This window comes from Schistocerca piceifrons, chromosome 2, assembly GCF_021461385.2.
Source record: "Schistocerca piceifrons isolate TAMUIC-IGC-003096 chromosome 2, iqSchPice1.1, whole genome shotgun sequence".
Taxonomy (NCBI): Eukaryota; Metazoa; Arthropoda; class Insecta; order Orthoptera; family Acrididae; genus Schistocerca; species Schistocerca piceifrons.
The window spans coordinates 220,480,140-220,501,743 of NC_060139.1; the positions used below are offsets into that span (position 1 = coordinate 220,480,140).

General features: G+C 41.3%; 1 protein-coding gene across 1 annotated transcript in view; it reads right to left on the reverse strand.

Moving 5' to 3' along the window:
• Positions 1-21,604, reverse strand: part of LOC124775271 (extracellular serine/threonine protein CG31145) — a gene marked incomplete at its 3' end in the record, with an annotated part of 176,336 nt that overhangs the window by 58,240 nt on the left and 96,492 nt on the right. The window lies entirely within an intron of this gene.

A 21,604-nucleotide genomic window follows, 5' to 3' on the forward strand; every position in this document is an offset into this window, starting at 1 on the left:
AAATTTTAATTCATTTCTTCAGCTCCCATCATTATCGCAGAAATAAGTTCAGTCTGAAGATACTGCATAACAGGAAGTCAAACACTGTCACTTCTTTATTTTATTGGATGACCAGCTTCACCATTTCAGGGTTCCGTACCCTTACAGGCTCACTTGCCCGTCTGTCTATCTTTCCGTCCGGCTGTTAAAAACCCTTTTCCTCATGAACCGCTAGATGTATCAAGTTGAAATTTATGTCACCCACGAACGTCTACAGTTCCCTGGTGGTGTAAAAAATTTAAGTTTCGAAGTCTATGCAATCAAAAGATTCGGTCATTTATTTAACATATTCTAATACTTGAAAAACTCATTCATCAAAACCTATAGGGTACTTCCCGTTAAACTAGAACCATGAAATTTGGCGAGAAGCAAGGTTTCAAGTACAAGTAAAGGGAAAAAAATCAGAAAATTGTTAATCTGTAATTATATCACACGATAAAATACATTTCTTTGTCATTTGCTATCAGACGTCAGACTTGAAATTAGATCATTCTCCAAAGTCTTCGAATTCCTGGGACGGATACGTCGCCAGTATCAATGTCGATAACTGGCAAAAATCGTCAAGATTGTCAATACGCGAAATGGATGATCCATATACATAATGAAGTTTGCACAGAACCCTCAGTGTGCCAGTCGTACTCGCACTTGGTAGACTTCTTTTTTGTTGTCCTCAGTTCCTTTAATTACTAAAAACGAAAGAAAAGGGGGCACTGTAGCCACAGAGGTAGTAGTAAAGTGACACAAAGTACATAAAAAACACAGCTGCAGTAAGTAAAATTTTTAAAAATAGAAAAAAGTCTAATATTTTGTGGAATGAATTTCTCTTACAGTAAGAAATAAATCAGATTAGAGAAACATTTGACGGGCCTTTGAATGATGTTCGAAATCATGTGCAATAGATGAGATGCTCATACGTTAGTGGCAAAAGTAAGAGTACTGCGTGAAATTCCACGAGACAAATGTCCTCTAGTACTGTTCAAAATTCTAATATTCTAAGTTAAATTGAACGTTAAATTCTCAGTCAGCACTTCATTTGCTGCACACGAATTCGAGGATCATTCAAAGGTACGCCTAATGTTCCTCTAATCCATTGTATATCTCACTTTTAGGCAAATCGTTTCACAAAACATTTGACGGTATTTTTTTATTTTGAAGTTTTGTTCAGTAAGAATGAAATATAGAATATTTAAATACTAATCTATATCCTATTATAAGCTAGAATATATGGATCAAAAGCGGGCAGAGCAGTGTCACTTTATGCTGTGATTTAGTATTTTTTGACACTTCATTTACGTAGCTGACAGCAGCTGTTCGTGAAATATTTCAATTTTCTTGGAAATCAGTAATAAAGTTTTTCCTAATCACCCTAATTAATTTCATCCAATCACATCTTTCTTTCGCAAAAATAGATCTCACGCTGATCAGTTTGACACTCCAGGATAGAAAGTTCTCGGTAGTTTTGCCGGATAAGATTCTGATAAAATCCCAAGCTCTCGATGACTGCCTCTATCATCATCCTCAGGGGCTAACTCTGATTGTCGTGAAACTTGCAAAGATCAGTTTCACGACAGTCAGACAGTCAATGAAAGCTTGAAATTTTATGCGATTTTTACACGGTAAGTTTACCGAGAACTCTCTATCCAAGGACTCGGTTGCGAAAGAAGTCGTCGTTATATTTAATATATGATTCGTCCATTTCGCAATCCTCATATGACTATGAAAATTCGAAATTTTCCCTCTCACTAATTAAGTTTTTGTTAATTACCGTGATTACTTTTAGGCAGTTAATTATTTGTCTGCGAAAGCAGCTATATTTACATAACTACTCTGCAATTCACACTTAAGTGCGTGGCAGAGGGTTCCTTGCACCCCTTTCAGACTATTCTATACCGTTCCAATCTCTAATAGTGTGTAGGAAGAATGAACACTTAAATTTTTCTGTACGAGGTCTGTTTTCTCTTATTTTACTTTGATGATTATTTCTCGCTATGTAGGTTGGCAACAATAAAATATTTTTACATGCAGAGGAGAAAGTTGGTGATCTAAATTTCGAGAAAAGACCTCGCCGCAACGAAAAAAGCCTTTTTTTTAATGACTGCCATCCCAGTTCGCTTATCATATCTTCGACACTCTCTCTCCCATACAAAACGAACTGCTCTTCTCTAGACTTTTTCGAGATCCTCCGTCAGTTCTATCTAGTAAGCTTCTCATATAGCACAGCAGAACTGTAGCAGGGGACGAACAAGCGTAGTGTAGGCAGTCTCTTTGTTCGGCCAATGAAACGTAGTCTTTGGTTTGCCTTCCCCACGACATTGTCTATGTGGTCGTTCAAATTTAAATTTTTCGTATTTGTAATTCCTAGGTATTCCGGCTTTTTAATTTGTGTGATTTATCATGTAATCAAGATTTAACAGATTTCTTTTTGTACGCGTGTGGTTGACCTCACACTTTTCCTTGTCGAAATACAATTGCCACTTTCCGCAACAGTCAGATACTGTGTCTAAGCAGACCTTAGGCTGGTCAGTATGATACCCCTTTTTTCAATTTCCCATTCTTCGTTTGGCTATGAAAATACACACCAAATTGGTGTAATTTCTAGAGAGTCTTGGTTTGGGTGCGTTCCTACATTTGGCCAATAAAACAACATGAAGCAAATCAAATCGAATTACTGCAAAGTTTGTTTGTTTGAATAATTTTCATTGCCAGCACTTTACAGGATTGTTATGATGAACCAGCTACAACAATAATGCGAGCGGGCGATTGCCCGAGAGAGGTGGCCCTCTGCAACAATCGGGAACCCTGCCATCAATCTACACGTTAAGACGTCTGCCGCTTGGCAAGTAGTCCGACCTCACGACGTGTCGCTCGGCCCTTTATTCTGACATGTGACATACGACAAGGGCCTCCGAACAGTCGGATTTGTAACTGCTTTGAATGAAATGGTCAGTCATCGCTGTTGTCAGCTTAGAGGAGCTGTCAGCTCCTAATACTGCTTCTGCGCCAAAACTGTTTCTCAATGGAACTGTCTCTCAATGAACTGAGTTACGTACTGCTAAATCTCCGCGGGGTTCATAACTCTTAATACCTGCTTCATTACACCGTGGAGTATCATACAATGAAGGCTTTCACGACCGGATGTTTCAGCTGCCGAGAATTCTTCCGGGTTGTGTGGCCGTGGTCCACGGAACTCTTCTACCCCTGACGTTTCGTCCTAAGCTACGTTGGACATCTTCGGAGGTGCTCCTGGTTGTGGTGAGTCTTGTCGACTGAGGAATCGGACGTCGTAGAACGGCCTAAATACTGTGGAAAGTGGGCGTGGTCTGGATTTTACACGATAGCAGAGATAAACCTAGCCAAGGATAAAATATAACTATCGATCATAGTATGTCAAAGATAAAAACTTCTCATCTGTTCTGTAGCTCCACTGTCCATATGTCGCTGAGTTTCATAGCTTCTTCTTTTCTGTTAAAATTATCACCATACTTATATATTTCGATGGCTTCTCTACATAGCCGTGGATAATAGTTCGTCATAGTAGATAAAACTTCAGTTTCCGAAAATTTCACTACGTGATCACCCGACTGAAGAGCATGTTCCGCCACGGCTGACTTGTCCGATTTCCCTAGTCGGCAAAGACTTTTATGTTCCTTCAACCGTGTATTCACACTTCTCTTTGTAGTTCCGATGTACACCCTACCACATGTACACGGAACCTGGTACATAACACTTGCAGACAAAGGGCGACGTTTATCATTAACGGAACGAAGTGCTTGGCCTACTTCCTTAGTTGGTCTGAAAATCGGTCGAATGTTATGTTTCTTTAAAATCTTGCTGATTTGATACGTTACTTTTTTGATGAAGGATAGAGAAACCGTGTTCTTCCATCGCCGTGTCCTATCGTTGTCCTTAGACCTCCTGTTATTCGGTCGCAAAACTCTATTCATTTTCTTACTAGAGTACCCATTATTCTCAAAAGCCTGCTTTAGATGTTTTAACTCGGCGTCCAGGTATTCCGGCGCGGAAATCTTTTTAGCTCTGTCCACTAGACTTCTAATTAGACCTCTTTTCTGTTGTGGATGATGATTGGAATCCTTATGCAAGTATCTGTCGGTATGTGTAACCTTCCGAAAGACTTTACGTTTGAAGCTGCCATAGAAATATATAAACATGGGGATAATTTTAACAGAAAAGAAGAAGCTATGAAACTCAGCGACATATGGACAGTGGAGGTACAGAATCGATGAGAATTTTTTATCTTTGACGTACTATGATCGACAGTTATATTTTATCCTTGACAAGGTTTCTCTCTGCTATCACGTGAAATCCAGACCACACCCACTTTCCACGGTATTTAGGCCGTTCTTCGACGTCCGATTCGGCACAACCAGGAGCACCTTCGAAGATTTCCAACGTAGCTTTGCATAAAACGTCAGGGATAGAAGAGTTCCATGGACCAGGGCCATACAACCCGGAAGAATTCTCGGCAACCGTGGAGTATGTTAAAACATTCGAGTATTCCGAGAATCAAATGCTTATACTGTTGGTAGATCTGACAATATTCATACATAGACCTACATGACCATTCCACAATTCACAATTAAGTGCTTAGTTGAGGGTTCCTAGAACGACTTTCAGATTATGTCTCGACCATTCCACTATTGAACAGCACGTGGGGAAAAGTAAACATCTAAATCTTTCCGTGCGAGCCCTTATTTTACCTTTTCTCTGCCTCGTGATGGCTGGGTGTTGTGTGCTGTCCTTAGGTTAGTTAGGTTTAAGTAGTTCTAAGTTCTAGGGGACTGATGACCATCGATGTTAAGTCCCATTGTGCTCAGAGCCTTATTTTACCACGGTCATTTCTAACTATGCACGTGACAGTCAACTAAATACAATGCAAGAAAAAAAAAAGAAACGATGCACCACGAAGGAATTCTCCGAGTGGGTAGAAAATCGGTAGATGTGATGATGTACATTCACAGACAAACAAATGATTACAATTTAAGAAAAATTAGATGATTTATTTAAGAGATGAAGCTTCACAAGTTGAGCAAGTCAAAACACGTTGGTCCACCTCTTGGCTCTTATACAAGCAGTTGTTCCGCTTGATATTCATTGATACAGTTGTTGATGTCCTACGGGGTGACATCGTGCCCAATTCTGTCAAAATGCCGCGTTAGATCACCAAAATCCCGAGGCGGTTGCAGGGCACTGCCCGTAATGCTCAAAACGTTCTCAACTGCAGCGAGATCCGGCGACTTCGCTGGACAAGGTAGGGTTCGGCCAGCACGCAGACAAGCAATAGATACCCTTGTCGTGTGCAGACGGGTATTATCTTGCTGTACTGTAATCCCAGGATGGCTTGCCACGAAGTGCAACAAAACGGTGCATATTATATCGTTCCGCTGTGCTGTAAGGGTGCCTTAGATGACAACCAAGCGGATTCTGCTATGAAATGAAATGGCATCCGAGATCATGACTCCTGGTTGTCGGGTCATGTGGTGGGCGACAGTCAGGCTGGCAACCCACAGCTGTCCGAGGCACCTGCGGGCACGTTTTCGCTGCTCGTCGGGGCTCAATTTGAAGCGGGGCTGAAAACAATTCCACTCTAGTCAACGAGATCTCAGCATTATGACGATCTAACGCGCCAGTTGGACAGAATGTGGCACGATATCCCTCAGGGGCTCTTTATTCTCATGAAGTGCTGAGTGCTATTGACAAGGGATTTCAGATCGATTCCGTATTCCTGGATTTCCGGAAGGCTTTTGACACTGTAGCACACAAGTGGCTCGTAGTAAAATTGCGTGCTTACGTAATATCGTCTCACTTATGTGACTGGATCTGCGATTTCCTGTCAGAGAGGTCACAGTTCGTAGTAATTGACGGAAAGTCATCGAGTAAAACAGAAGTGATTTCAGGCGTTCCCTAAGGTAGTGTTATAGGCCCTTTGCTGTTCCTTATCTATATAAACGATTTGGGAGACAATCTGAGCAGCCGTCTTAGGTTGTTTGCAGATGACGCTGTCGTTTATGGACTAATGAAGTCATCAGAAGATCAAAACAAACAGCGAAAAGATTTTAAAAAATATCTTAATGGTGCGAAAAGTGGCAGTTGACCCTAAATAACGAGAAGTATGAGGTCATCCACATGAGTGCTAAAAGGAACTCGTTAAACTTCGGTTACACGATAAATCAGTCTAATCTAAAAGGCGTAAATTCAACTAAATACCTAGGTATTACAATTACGAACAACTTAAATTCGAAAGCACACATAGAAAATGTTGTGGGGGAGGCTAACCAAAGGCTGCGTTTTATTGGCAGGACACTTAGAAAATGTAACAGATCTACCAAGGAGACTGCCTACACTACGCTTGTCCTTCCTCTTTTAAAATACTGCTGCGCGGTGTGGGATCCTTACCAGATAGGACTGACGGAGTACATCGAAAAAGTTCAAAGAAAGGCAGTACGTTTTGTATTATCGCGAAATATGGGAGAGAGTGTCACAGAAATGATACAGGGTTTGGGATGGGCATCATTAAAAGAAAGGCGTTTTTCGCTGCGACGGAATCCTCTCACGAAATTCCAATCACCAACTTTCTCCTCCAAATTCGAAAATATTTTGTTGACACCGACTTACATAGGGAGGAACGATCACCAAGATAAAATAAGGGAAATCAGAGCTCGTACGGAAAGATATAGGTGTTCATTCTTTCCGCGCGCTGTACGAGATTGGAATAACAGAAAATTGTGAAGGTGGTTCGATGAACCCTCTGCCAGCACTTAAATGTGATTTGCATCGTATCCATGTAGATGTAGATGTAGTTGCAGGAGGACATCTAGCAACTTTATCAATCAATACCAAGCCGAATAACTGCTTGCATAAGGGCCAGAGGTGGACCAACGCGTTATTGATTTGCTCAATTTGTGAAGCTCTTTCTCTTGAATATATCATCCAGTTTTACTGAAATTTTGATCATTTGTTTGTCTGTACATATACATCACATTCGGATAATATCATCGTGGTGCACCGTTTTTTTTTTTTTTTGTTACTGTGTTTTTCGAGTGCGGAGGAGAAAGAAACACGCCTATGCTTTAATGATTACCATCCCTGTTCGTGTATCATATCCGTGACAATCTCTACCCTACTGCACGATATTACAAAACAAGCTGCCCTCCTTTGAGCTTTTTCGATGACCTCCGTCAATCCTATCTGGTAAGGATCCCTACCACGCCTTAATACTCCAGGATTTATAGGCGTAGTGTAGGCTTCTCTTTTGTAGATTTGTTGCATCTTCTAAAGGGTTCTGCCAATAAAAAGCAGTCTTTAGTTTGACTTCCACACCAAATTTTCGTGTGCGATGGTTCATTTTGTAAATCCTGGGTATTTAGTATAATCAGCAATGTTTAAATTGATTTATCATGTAAGCGAAAGTGAACAAAACCTTTTTAGTACCCATGTGCAGGACCTCACTTTTTTTTAGTGTTTAGGATAAACTGCCACATTTTGGACCATATACATGTATTGTTTAAATAATTTAGCAATTCCTTTTTTATCTTCTGACGATTTTACCAGACTGTAAACGAGAGCATCATCTGTAAACAGTCTAAAGGAGCTACTCAATCGTCTACACAGATTATGATCAGCAGAGAGCGTATAATGCTTTCTTGGTAAATCGCAGATATCACATCTGTTTCACTCGATGACTTCCCATTAATTACTACGAATTTTGACCCTTTTCACAGGAAATCACGAATCACTGCTATTATAAGCCCTTACACGGTTAATGTGTGTTGTATAGATTATTGTCAAGATAAATCTCATTTTGTATGGCTTGCACTGCCGCAGAGGATTTTTTGAAGGTTAGTACCATGGTCCCATGGGGATTGTAAACATTTGGTCAAAATTAAAAATTTATTAACATCCGCTCCAGGCTTGTTTCGGCTTTTAGGCGGTTGTCAAGCGGTACTCGCATACGGATGAGAGTCAACAACATTTCTGCACTGAAATTTTTTTCATTTTGGCGCACGTATGGGTAAACAGTACTGTAACAGAATCTCATTCTGGAAACAGAAATGTACGTTGGTGGACATATGGGTCATTAATAATGTCGACATTGTCAACCGTGTATATTTAAACAATCTGACAAATGAAGTAAATAGGACACGCCGCATGTGTCAGCCCTGGTGCTGATGCTTAGTAAGTCAAGAGCATTGATGTGCAAGTACAACTTGATAATGCCTTAAAAGACGGAAACCGGCCTGTAGAGGATGTTCTGACAAAGTATTTACAGTCTCGATGGAACAATGATATTTAACGCCATATAATTTTGAAGACTCTGAATTCTACAACAGTGACGTATGTTTATTAAGACAATATGAATGTGTTTAGGAAAAGGATACTGCCTTGAGCAGATATAATTTTCATCCTCTTGGGCCACTCCTTCTACTCCACTGAAATGCATCTTCAGAGAACCCGCAATTTTTTTGCTTTAGGTTTTTACATAATATTAGCACTTTAATACTATAATGTTTCATAGCATTAAGTCATTTTATTATGCTGCACTTTGGAAAGTTTACATTCTTTGTTTCTTTTCACATTCCAAGGACCCTTCTCCACGGAATCCAGAGAATACGACTAATGTAGTTTTCTGTAAGAGCCAGAAGTGTGTAGTCGATGAATGGTTTGTCTGACAGGATTAACAGATGTGTAAGACCGGAAGTTTCTTGTGTACGTGACTGTTTGTTAAACTGTCAAAATACTTCGTAACCAAGCTCTAAAAAATGTATCTCATAGTAAGGAACTGTTTTGTAGGCTTAAATTCCATCGTCAGATGACAATTCTCAGACTTAAGTTCATCAGCGTAGTCTCCACGACTAAAAGGACGTTAGATCTGCAATTAGACTCTTACACTGTTTTGTTATCCTAGTGCATTCTGCATCTGAATTTTAAACTTTCCAGCTTACATTCGCAACATTTATTGCCTGTGTACGCAAGACCATGTTGACTTTGTGAGGGATTTAAGACAATAATTCATTCTGAGTCTCATGTTGGTTCTCCTTTTCTCTCCTACATATCCATGTCTTAATTTATTCACGAAGTAGTCACTGATTATTAGACAGTTTATTCAGTTATTTGCTTCTTCCGTGTATCAACTTGTGGCTGTTTGCTGCGGCAAGGGACGTATCATTAAGTTTACGCGTATTGTTCGGTTTCTCAGCTTAATGCTCTTCATTTACGTTACTGGATTTATATTTTATTATTATTCTACAATAAAATGTTATATAAAACCATGTACAGGTCTTAACTACTCAGAAATACATCTGTGGAATACTAAGAGTTGGTCAAGCAGAAATGATGTACTTATTTTTAAAGATGTTTTAGTCATCTGACAGCATTGATAATTTACAACGGTAGTGATCAAATAGTTCTGTTGCGTCTTACGTTTCTCCATTCTGCAGAGGAATAAAGTTAAGGCGTCGATAGTAGGCGCAAATTTTGCTCTGATGTTATATTTACAAACGATAATCTCATTTTCAAATTGTGACTGGTTCATCACAACAAATTTCATAAAAGAGTGATTGCGTTGGGAGGCTACTGATAATATGCGTAAGTTGCCTGCATATGGTACGAGTGTAGGTACCGGATGTCGTGCTTTTTGCACATACCTGTGCAACGACTACTTCGTATCTAATCTTCGTACATCCATATTTAAACTGGATGAAGGTGGGACACAGCTGGTATCATTTTTATTAAAAATGAAATTCCTCCAGCTGCACTTAAGATTTTATATTTACTTCGCTACTAGTTTCGACGTTGCGTCAACGCCATCTTCAGGCCCGTACACTTTGATGAAATCAGTGGTGTGTGGCTCAGTCTAGCAGTCCGCGGTGAGACCAACATGTGCTCCACATGGATGACGGGCAGTAACTGAGTTACTGCCCACCGTTTTGGTCTCACCGCGGACTGCTAGACTGAGCCACACACAACTGATTTCATCAAAGTGTACGGGCCTGAAGATGGCGTTGACAACGTCGAAACTATTAGTGAAGTAAATATAAAATCTTAAGTACAACTGGAGGAATTTCATTTTTAACAAAAGTTATACCAGCTGTGTCCCACCTTCATCCAGTTTAAATATGGATGTTCGAAGATTAGATACGAAGTAGTCATCGCACAGGTATGTGCATAAGGTACGACGTAAATAAAAAATAAAAAACTTCGCATCTATGTCTGCAACAGTCCTAGAACGTAATTTCAAATTCTAATCAATGTACACATCTTTGAATTTTGAATACACTGCTGGAAAAAAAACTTAGTGCACCTGAGAAGACGACGTCGAGTTTGATCCTATGACGGCATATGCCACCTGAAGGATAGAAGATGTACTGATAATGGTTTCAACGCCGTCCGCTAACAGATAGCTTTGTGGCATAGCTACCAGATCGCCATCTATGTCTACCCTTTAACAGGGTATGCTCATAGTCAAAAGGCTCAGTGTGGTGCAAACGTGTGAAACTAGCAGGCAACCGTCCCACAGAGACGCACTCATGCTTCCTACAACCAACCGAGCAAGTTTGAAAGGGATCAAATTGTGGCCTTCCCAGTGACAGGGCCGTCCTTTCAGAGAACTTCCACAGAAGTTGGACGGGCTGCGTCAATTGTGCAACGATGCTGGTATCATCACATGAACATTCCCACACCCGAAGACGAGGTTGTGGACGTCCACGCAGCATAGACGCCCGCCAGGATCGTCGTACTGTAAGGGCAGCAGTGGCAGATCGTACAGCTATCACAGCACGGATAAGACGGCTTATGAGCCCAGACGTGTCAACGCGAACTGTTGTGAACCGGTTGTTAACAGTGATACCACGGGCATGCACGCCTCTAGCCCATCTTCCACTCACGCCAAACATCGAGGTGCACGGCTCGACTGGTGCCGTCAGAGGATTAATTGGACGACTGAATGGCGTGCGATGGTGATCAGCGATGAAAGCAGATTCTGCCTGCACGAAAGTAATGGTCGTTTGCGCGTACCACGTAGGCATGGAGAGCGCTGTCTCTTAGATTGCATACGTCCAAGACACCACATGGTCTGGGTTGCGATAAGCTACAACTCTCTTTCACCTTTGGCGTTTTTGGAGGGGGTGCTAACCAGCGCTGGATACCTACAGAATGTTATTAGACCCGTTCTTTAGTTGTTCTTGCAACAGGAAGGTGATGCATTGTTCCAAAAGGACAATGTTCTCCCACACCATGCCCGTGAAACTCAACGTGCTCTGGAAGACGTGCAGCAACTTCTCTGGCCAGCATGACCTCCGCCCTTAATCTACCACGTGTGGGATATGATGGGATGAGAAGTGACTCGTGCGACTCGTCAATAAACAAATTTTATAGAACCTAGTGAACAGGTTAAGCAGGCGTGACATAGCGTATCCCAGGACAGTATTCCCCATCTGTAAAGTGGAATGCGTGCCTGAACCAGCGGCTGTATTTCTGCCTGGCGGAGGCTACACGACGTACCAATATTGATGTTTCAGTACGGGTCGACAGCTGGTATCTCAGAACCGCTTGGGCAATTTATCTGTAAACGTAGTTACTTCATGTATGCGATGTGCACTGTTGTAAAAATAAATCTTGAGTGAATTGGCATGGTTCAAATGGCTCTGAGCACTATGGGACTTAACATCTGAGGTCATCAGTCCCCTAGAACTTAGAACTACTTAAACCTACCTAACCTAAGGACATCACACACATCCACACCCGAGGCAGGATTCGAACCTGCGACCGTAGCGCGGTTCCAGACTGAAGCACCTAGAACCGCACGGCCACCGCGGCCGGCTGAGTGAATTGGAAATCTCTAGAAGGGTGTACTAATTTTTTCCGAAAAGTATTCAGTTTATGTACTTTCTTTCTCTCTGTCTCAATTTTTATTGATGATCATAAATCCTACTGTTTACAGAATTAAAATCTGACTGATCATTAACTGTGAATGAATGAATAATTTTTGTATTTTATATGTTATTCCTTCTGTTGTTGCTGGCCGGGGTGGCCGAGCGGTTCTAGGCGCTACAGTCTTGAACCGCATGACCGCTACGGTCGCAGGTTCGAATCCTGTCTCGGGCATGGATGTGTGCGATGTCCTTAGTTTAGTGTACTCAACGACGAACCTGGGTGCACGAATGGCAAAACGTCATTTTTTTCGGATGAATCCAGGTTCTGTTTACAGCATCTCGATGGTCGCATCCATGTTTGGCGACATCGCGGTGAACGCACATTAGAAGCGTGTATTCGTCATCGCCATACTGGCGTATCACCCAGCGTGATGGTAAGGGGTGCCATTGGTTACACGTCTCGGTCACCTCTTGTTCGCATTGACGGCACTTTGAAAAGTTGACGTTATATTTCAGATGTGTTACGACCCGTGGCTCTACCCTTATTCGATCTCTGCGAAACCTTACATTTCAGCAGGATAATGCAGAACCGCATGTTGCAGGTCCTGTACGGGCCTTTCTGGATACAGAAAATGTTCGACTGCTGCCCTGGCCAGCACATTCTCCAGATCTTTCACCAATTGTAAACGTCTGGTCAATGGTGGCCGAGCAACTGGCTCGTCACAATACTCCAGTCACTACTCTTGATGAACTGTGGAGTCGTGTTGACGTTGCATGGGCAGCTGTATCTGTACACGCCATCCAAGCTCTGTTTGACTCAATGCCCAGGCGTATCAAGGCCGTTGTTACGCCCAGAGATGGTAGTTCTGTGTACTGATTTCTCATGGTCTATGCGCCCAAATTGCGTGAAAATATAATCACATGTCAGTTCTAGTTTAATATATTTGACCAATGAATACCCGTTTATCATATGCATTTCTTCTTGGTGTAGCAATTTTAATGGCCAGTAGTGTAATAAAATTTGTGAAATAAGGCAAGAAACAGTGTTTGGTTAGTTAATTTACAATGTTTCCCTAAGAACCCGCAGTTGATTGAATTAAAAAGTCAAGTGTTTCTTTACCGGAAATGCTGTAGAGATAACCAAACGCTTCCACGCATCGTGTCATTTGTTCCGTGGTCTTGGCTCGGTCTCAGCTTGGAGATGTTCGTTTCTGCCACAGTCTCAAATTTTCCTGTGATTTTCTCTTGTTGAGCAGATTTAAGTAAACACAGATTTATCCGACTGACTATGTCTTTGTGCCTTGTCATGTTTTACCGCAGTACGAAATATGCCCCAGCGATTACGAAAGCCATCATAGCGTTCGTCTCGCAGATGCGCTCTCCAAAGCAAGTTTCGGAGCAGTGAAATTATTTAGGCTCCAGTCGTACTGGAGGGGGATAAACTTGGCAGCCCCTTACAGAGTAATCTCGCCCTCGCAAACTTCTGCAGAACATCTCGTAAAGACCCCGTCTTATCGAGTGACGTTAGGCGCTTACATTCCGTTCGCGGAACATCCTACAAGGATCAACTGTTAGGATTACACAAAGAGGAAAGAAACACTGTACTCGGAAAGTAAACAAAATCTTGTGGATACATCAATTTTACAGCGATAGTGAAACGTTTTTCTGCTTTTCTTTTACATCACCGATGCCATGCTTCAAGTAACGCTTAGAGAATCCCCAGAAAGAGATTTTTTAAAAAATTGAAAGTACTCACTTTCAAATTCCCAAGTAATTACAACTACACTGCTAACCGGGTCTCGATCGTGGAAAGATGCCTGTCATGGTCAGGACTCTTACCCACTGAACTATCCAGGATCGACTAGCTATGCATCTTCATTGCTTCAATCGCCAGTACCATTCTACCATTTTTCGAAATTTCACAGAAGCTTCCTTTGGGAAATTGGGAAATAAGTACTTGCAAATTAAAACTCTGCAGGAGTGCTCTGAGTCGTGGCTTGATAGCTCAGCCGGTAATAGCAACGTTACCGAAAAGGTAAGGGTCCAGTTTCTCAGTCACAGGTACGCAGTTTTTTCCGTCCAGAAGTTTCAGAACGCACCACACACTACTGCTGAGTGAAAAATTGGTTTAGGATCAGTCTTGGTGTCAAACCCATTAGCTTTTATCCTATCATAACATTCTGAGCTTTTGAAACCTATTACAACTGTCGTGTTGAACACTGTAAGCTTCCTATTATAACCTACGTTATTAACTTTTGAAGATCTTCATCAACATTAATATCTTACAAGACTTCCACGTATGACGGCGAATCGTAATTTGGGATACCTACAAAATGACGTGTGTGAGCACCGCATACTGCACTTACTGCTGTTTCTTTCTGAGTGATGAGTTACCCCAGGAAACTATTCCATAATACATTGTTACGTGAAAAGATGCAACATTTTAGGAGGTCGATTCACTTGTTTCCAAGGCTAACAATCACACGAAGAGGAAAAACAGCTGAACTTAATTGTCTGAATAGCTCAGTAATTCATTTCTTCCAGTTCAAGTTTTGATTAAATTGTACACCCAAAAATATGGAGCATTCTAGCCTTTTTACTGATTTCTGTACGTGTCCTTCATCAGTTGTTGGTATGACTATTTTCTGTGCAGAAATGAATACAGCGTTTATTCTCAAGATTGAGTAGCATTATTAGCAATATCTTCTGCTGCTTTCTCGCCAGTGGGATTAATTATAACACTAATATAGTCTGCAGGGAGTGCCAATTCTGCTTGATGATGGTTAAGTGGAAGATAATTCTCATATATCGGGCGTTTCTCCAACGCATTTTCTCTAGTGTTTCGGCACATTTTTGTAATTTAGTTTTTTAGATGTATAGCTTGAGTCAGCTACTGATCACGTTTTTATGCGACGCCCAATGTCGACGTAAAATATCGGTTTGTTTCCCATTATAAGAAAAATTGTTTTTTAAAGAGGAATTTTACGGGCGTATTCGATAGGGTGGTCCCATATCAGTCTATTGCGATATTCGTTTTATCGATCTGTGTTAACAGGAAGGGCAAAACACGAGGAACAAGCAGTACTCCAACAGCGATTGAATAGCGCTGCTACATGGCCGTAGCAGTCAGCTCGGGCCAGGGCGGTGCTGGAGTTCTTCGTGTTTTACCCTTCCTGTTAACACAGATCGATGAAACATTATAGTAATTTGGGACCACTCAGTCGAATGGGCGCTTAAAATTCCGCTTTAAGAATCGTGTTGTTCGTAACGGGAAACAAACTGATGCTCTCCAGCGCCACTGGGCTTCGCATTGAAAGATGTAAAGATGTGACGGACAGTGTTTGTCTGGGCTGACTCCAGCTACACACTGCAAAACCGAATAAGAATTATCTGCCGAAACATCAGAGAAAATGCGCCTGACGACACATAGCAGAGACACCTCGTGTAAGGAATGTGAGAGGATTGAAAATTGAACGCTGTGCAAGTTTCTTCGTGATTTTTCCCCAGTCACTGAAATTTTCTGTACAATAACATTGTCTACACAGTCAAACGCTTTGTTCATATCACAGAAGATACCAACTGGCGATATTTTGTTACTTAAGGCTTTTAACATTTGGCGAATAAATTCCTCTATTGTAGCATCGCTGAATGGAGTTGGAAACGATTTAATATTGGATGTCACCTATCCTTCTTGCTAAGTCCAAGGACGACGAGCAGTACTCAAGAAGGTACGATCGGGGGATTTATACGTACCTCTTCCATTACTGAACTATAGTTTCATGGGATACGTACATTTTTGTATATGAGCATTTAATTTCAAATATCCCCTAGAGCATACTCTTAATAAATGTTTGTTTCCGATGATCTGCCATCTTAATTTCACTCTTTATAGTCACTTGATCTAGTGTAAAATTTAAAGTGCAACTTTTCACTGTTTAATCTCGTGAACTGAACCTGGGCTGCTCTGGTTTATTGTCTGTAGCTTAGTGAGTATATGTATTATTGTGTTGAACAGTGCAAGCGGTGTAATTACATAACGCTGTTTAACTGTATTTTAATTAACTTCAGCCGAATTAATCAGAAAACGTAAAACTGTATTTTAAATAAGCAGTCTTTTGAAGCTGTGTTTTGCGCGGTACAATGCTTTAATATATGACGTCATGATACGCGGCTTGCAGTTCAGACACACAAAACGAACAGAATAGTGATGCGACATAATTGAAAACTTAATTTTGAAAGAACCAAAAAAGTTTCTACGTATGCAGACTGAATAGATAGGATTCCGAACGCTGAATAATACACAAGCAAATGTAACACTGCACTGTGAGAATAAAACTGTCTGCTTAAGAAATGTAGCCTGAACTGAACCTCCAGTACAACGAAAAACCAGCCACAATTGCAAATTTCACTTTTTTTTTTGTTCACTCGATGACTAGTTTCGGTCCGGGACCCATTTTCAAATCATCGCCACAGACAGTCAAATTCGTAATTCCGGAAATGGAAAACCATGTGAGAAATTGATGAAGATTTCTCAGGTCTCCAGCCGGGTGGTAGCGTTGATATCTCGCGACGTTTCGGGAAGTGTCATACTTCCCGAAACGTCGCGAGGTATCAACGCTACCACCCGACTGGAGACTCGAGAAATCTTCATCAATAGTTTACGCCGGGAAAGCCTACAGTCACATGCGAAAAACGTGCAAACGAACAGTTACAGCGCATATATGTCGTTCGTAACGGGAAACAAACCAATGCTTTCCATCAGCACTGGGCTTCGCATGCTATATGCGCTGTAATTGTTCGCTTGCACATTTTTAAGATGCTTTTTGCATTTTCGGAAATTGCAATTTGACTATCTCTTACGATGATTTGAAAATAGGTCGCCGCGCGAAACTATTCATCTAGTGAAAAGAAATTGAAATTTTGCAACTTTGGCTGGTTTTTCGTTACACTGATAAACAGAAGTTGCTGAACTACAATTATTCCACAATGCTCGAAATTCTTGAACTGAACCTTTCCTATATTGAACCTGATCATCATTTTGAAAAGCAAAGCTACACCTCTGGCCATTAAAATTGCTACACCACGAAGATGACGTGCTACAGACGCGAAATTTAACCGACAGTAATAAGATGCTGTGATATGCAAATGATTAGCTTTTCAGAGCATTCACACAAGGTTGGCGCCGACGGCGAAACCTACAACGTGCTGACATGAGGAAAGTTTCCATCCGATTTCTCATACACAAACAGCAGTTGACCAGCGTTGCCTGGTGAAACGTTGTTGTGATGCCTCGTGTAAGGAGGAGAAATGAGTACCATCACGTTTCCGACTTTGAGAAAGGTGGGATTGTAGCCTATCGCTATCGCGGTTTATCGTATCGCGACATTGCTGCTCGCGTTGGTCGAGATCCAATGACTGTTAGCAGAATATGGAATCGGTGGGTTCATGAGGGTAATACGGAACGCCGTGCTGGATCCCAACGGCCTCGTATCACTAGCAGTCGGGATGACAGGCATCTTATCCGCATGGCTGTAACGGATCGTGCAGCCACGTCTCGATCCCTGAGTCAACAGATGGGGACGTTTGCAAGACAATAACCATCTGCACGAACAGTTCGACGACGTTTGCAGCAGCATGGACTATCAGCTCGGAGACCATGGCTGCGGTTATCCTTGACGCTGCATCACAGACAGGAGCGCCTGCGATGGTGTACTCAACGACGAACCTGGATGCACGAATGGCAAAAAGTCATTTTTTCGGATGAATCGAGGTTCTGTTTACAGCATCATGATGGTCGCACATTGGGAGCGTGTATTCGTCATCGCCATACTGGCGTATCACCTGTCGTGATGGTATGGGGTGCCATTGGTTACACGTCTCGGTCACCTCTCGTTCGCATTGACAGCACTTTGAACAGTGGACGTTACATTTCAGATGTGTTACGATCCGTGGATCTACCCTTCATTCGATCCCTGCGAAACGCTACATTTCAACAGGATAATGCACCATCGCATGTAGCAGGTCCTGTACGGGCCTTTCTGGATACAGAAAATGTTCGACTGCTGCCCTGGCCAGCACATTCTCCAGACCTCTCACCAATTGAAAACGTCTGGTCAATGGTGGCCGAGCAACTGGCTCGTCACAATACGCCAGTCACTACTCTTGATGAACTGTGGTATCGTGTTGATTCTGCATGGGCAGCTGTACCTGTACACGCCATCCAAGCTCCGTTTGACTCAATGCCCAGGCGTATCAAGGCAGTTATTACGGCCAGAGGTGGTTGTTCTGGGTACTGAGTTCTCAGGATCTATGCACCCAAATTGCGTGAAAATGTAATCACATGTCAGTTCTAGTATAATATATTTGTCCAATGAATACCCGTTTATCATCTGCATTTCTTGTTGGTGTAGCAATTTCAGTGGCCAGTAGTGTAACTGTGAGTGATCTATGTTGACTGTATTGCAAAACTGACCCTAGCTAACTTTTATGGCTTTCTTATGGTACAGGTAACTCGGTACTGATCGTAGTGATGAACATATAAAAATAAAGCGCAGCAGCAAGCAATCTACATATAAGAAAAGCCTTGCGCAAGTGCAATGCAAGAACGGTCACCTTTTCTAAAGAGGTCATGTCTGAGCTTTATCCACTGTGTTGCACAGAAAGCAATGTGCCGACACACACACACACACACACACACACACACACACACACACATGAGCAGAAAATAAAGCTCGTTTGGAGACGATGGTAGAATTTAAACTTGCTAAACGATTCCAAGAAAACAGATTTTTAAAAACTATATTGTAAGAATGAACTTATCCTCTGACTAACACAATGATCCTTACAAAAAATTATTTTTTTATAACAAATATTTCTCTGCACCTAAATTAGTTTTTAATTGGTGAAGGAATAGTAAATCTATAACCTCTCAGTGCATGCCACCTGCACTGATAACTTTATTTTCTCAGGAATGAACAATGAAACTGACTAAACCAAACCAACAAAGAAAAAAAGTCTACTAGAACTTTATGTTATTCAAAAACATCGTAACCACACGCAAGGCAGCAACAACATTATCTTATATACTCACTTGTCAAATTAATCTTTAGCAAATCATATTCCAAAATTCTTCATCGTCTACATCTTTATATCTGTACTCCGCACGCTATTTCAGACCGCTCACTAGCATTTCAGACCGCTCAGTAGCATAGCCAACACCGTGCCCTCTCACTAGCTTGTCTTAGAAATCCGTGGCAGAGACAATACTACTTGCAACCAAAGATCACAGTGGTTGTACTCAGAACCTCTGGGCGTAACACATCAACTACTGAAAACTACTGTTTGAAAAATATTTAGCGTACACCTACGAAATATGACACTTCTAATCTCTACATGTAAAAGGCAATATACTGACTGACTCACCATCGCCTAGTACAAACCGCTAAGGATACAAACTTGAAATTTGGAGAAGACTTGGACCTTATATTGTAAGTCGTTTAAGAATGAATTTTTCGAAATGGGGTGAAATAGGGGATGAAGAGATTTTTCTGAAAAATGTCGCTATTAAGGAAAACCTACGAAAACTCGTATTTGATTTCTCGGTCATAAATAAAGAAACTGCTGAGGATAGAAGTTAGGAGATGGCATGGATCTTATATTGCAGGTATCGTTTAAGAAGAGATTCTCCGGAATTCCACACCTAAGGCAGTGAAACAGGGGATGAACGGCTTTTTGAAAGTATTTCGCTATTAAGGGAACTTTGAAGCTAGGATTACGAAGACTGGTATTTGGCTTCTCAGTCAGAAAAAGAAAAAAAGGAGTTTCAGCATTTTTGGAAATTCAACCACTAAGGGGATAAAGCAGTGGTTGAACGTTTTTTCGGAACTAAATAATTACTTAAGAACTATTAAAGTGTTTTTGAGGCTACATCAATAACAAATGGTACATGACTTCTCGGTCAGAAAAAAAATACGTGTTTTAGTGCTTCTGGAAATTCAACCCCTGAGGGAGCGCAATAGGGGATAAAAAAATTTAAGAAAATATTTCGTTATATTAAAAAAAGGTTAAGGCTAAATTTATGAAAACTGGTATTTCATTTCTCGGTTAGATATAAAGAAAAATCCGTTAGAGAGTGAAAGTTGCTATGGAAATATCCCCATAAGCACGCAAATGGCATGATTAAGAAAAACCTTAGACTCCAGCTACCAGAATCGCTTTTTGTTCAGAAGTACATTCGAAAAAGACCATGCTTTTATGGCCTTCAGTAGCGTGCAGAGCTTATAAGGTGTTGCAACTTGTGAACAACATAAAAATTCGATGAAGTAAAAACAAGAAAGAAAAAAAAAAAAAAGAATTTCTGCGGGCCATACAGTCTACGCGAGCGAAGCAGTGGGCCCTAAGCTAGTGAAAATATGAAGGTCACATCACTTTTCTTGAATATCAAAAATAAACTAGAAACGTTACACTAGTATCGAATGCTTTAACTCCACTTATTTCTCCTTCAGAGTTTCCCTCCAAAAAATATAGCATAATCACCTTTCTACTCAAAATGAAACGACTTTCGGTCACTTGCCTTTTGTGAGCTATGCTCTTTTCTGCTGTGTTATAGAGAAGTGCATTGCGAACCTACTTGTGGTACCCCTCTGCTTCTGTCGTAGTTGACAAGCAGTGAGGCGGGCCCTAAGCGTTTTGGGGAGCTCTGTTGGTAAGAGAATTGCCCATGGAAAGACTGGGTTCCGAGATCGAGGGCCATTCTGGTACACAATTCTCGTCCCTCTGGAAACTTCTCAGTAACCTGGAATCCGGAACTTTGTACGCCGCCGTAACTGTGCAGTCAGCGCTTCGGGCTTCGATGTTGATGCCCCGGGTTGTTCTCGGTACAACCAGGGATTTCTCCTTTCCTTGGTGGGAAGACTAGAACGGGATGCACTCAGCTTCTTTAGGTCCGCTGAGGAACTACTTGGATCAGAAGTAGTGGCCTGAAGGTCTGGGAAACTAAAAATGGTTAGGAGACCAGTGTAATGACTGCAACCCCTATCCTGCACTAACGCCGCAAATGACTTTTTCCGAAAAAAAGTTTTAGTCATCTGTTACAGTTTGCTCTTTACACGCGTCTCTGACTTCCACATCTCGTGTATCTTTAAATGTAGAGAAAGAAATCCGCCAGTATCTCGCTCATTTTTAATATTTAGTAAGTTATTATTGTCATTCCTGTTAAACTTCTGTTGTTTATTCTTTGTGAATGCCAAAACCGAACACTATGCAACATGACACTTTTGTCAAGTTTTTAAGGAACATTCAGTAGTACTGGAAGTGAAATACATTATTGACAGTAGGGCGGAGGTCTGACATGTTTGGCACCGAGTGTAAGATACTGCCATTTGCAGACCTAGAAAAATATAGCATTAACTTTTTTTACGAGGCTTTCTCGATCCTAGTGTCGCATGACCTTCGTTGCAATGACTTCAATACGCTGCTCCCTCGGGCAGATGCGATTAAACTACTACCGTCTGGTCGCAAGAAACTCGTTATCTGCTGAAGAATTAATTTAAAGTTAATAGAAGATTTCTGAAATGAGTTTTTACGGAGCAATTTAGCATCTTGACGATTACTTTACCCTTATCCCTTCATTTATTAAAACTGAAATGTTCCGGTCTGAATGTGCACGATTAAGAGCC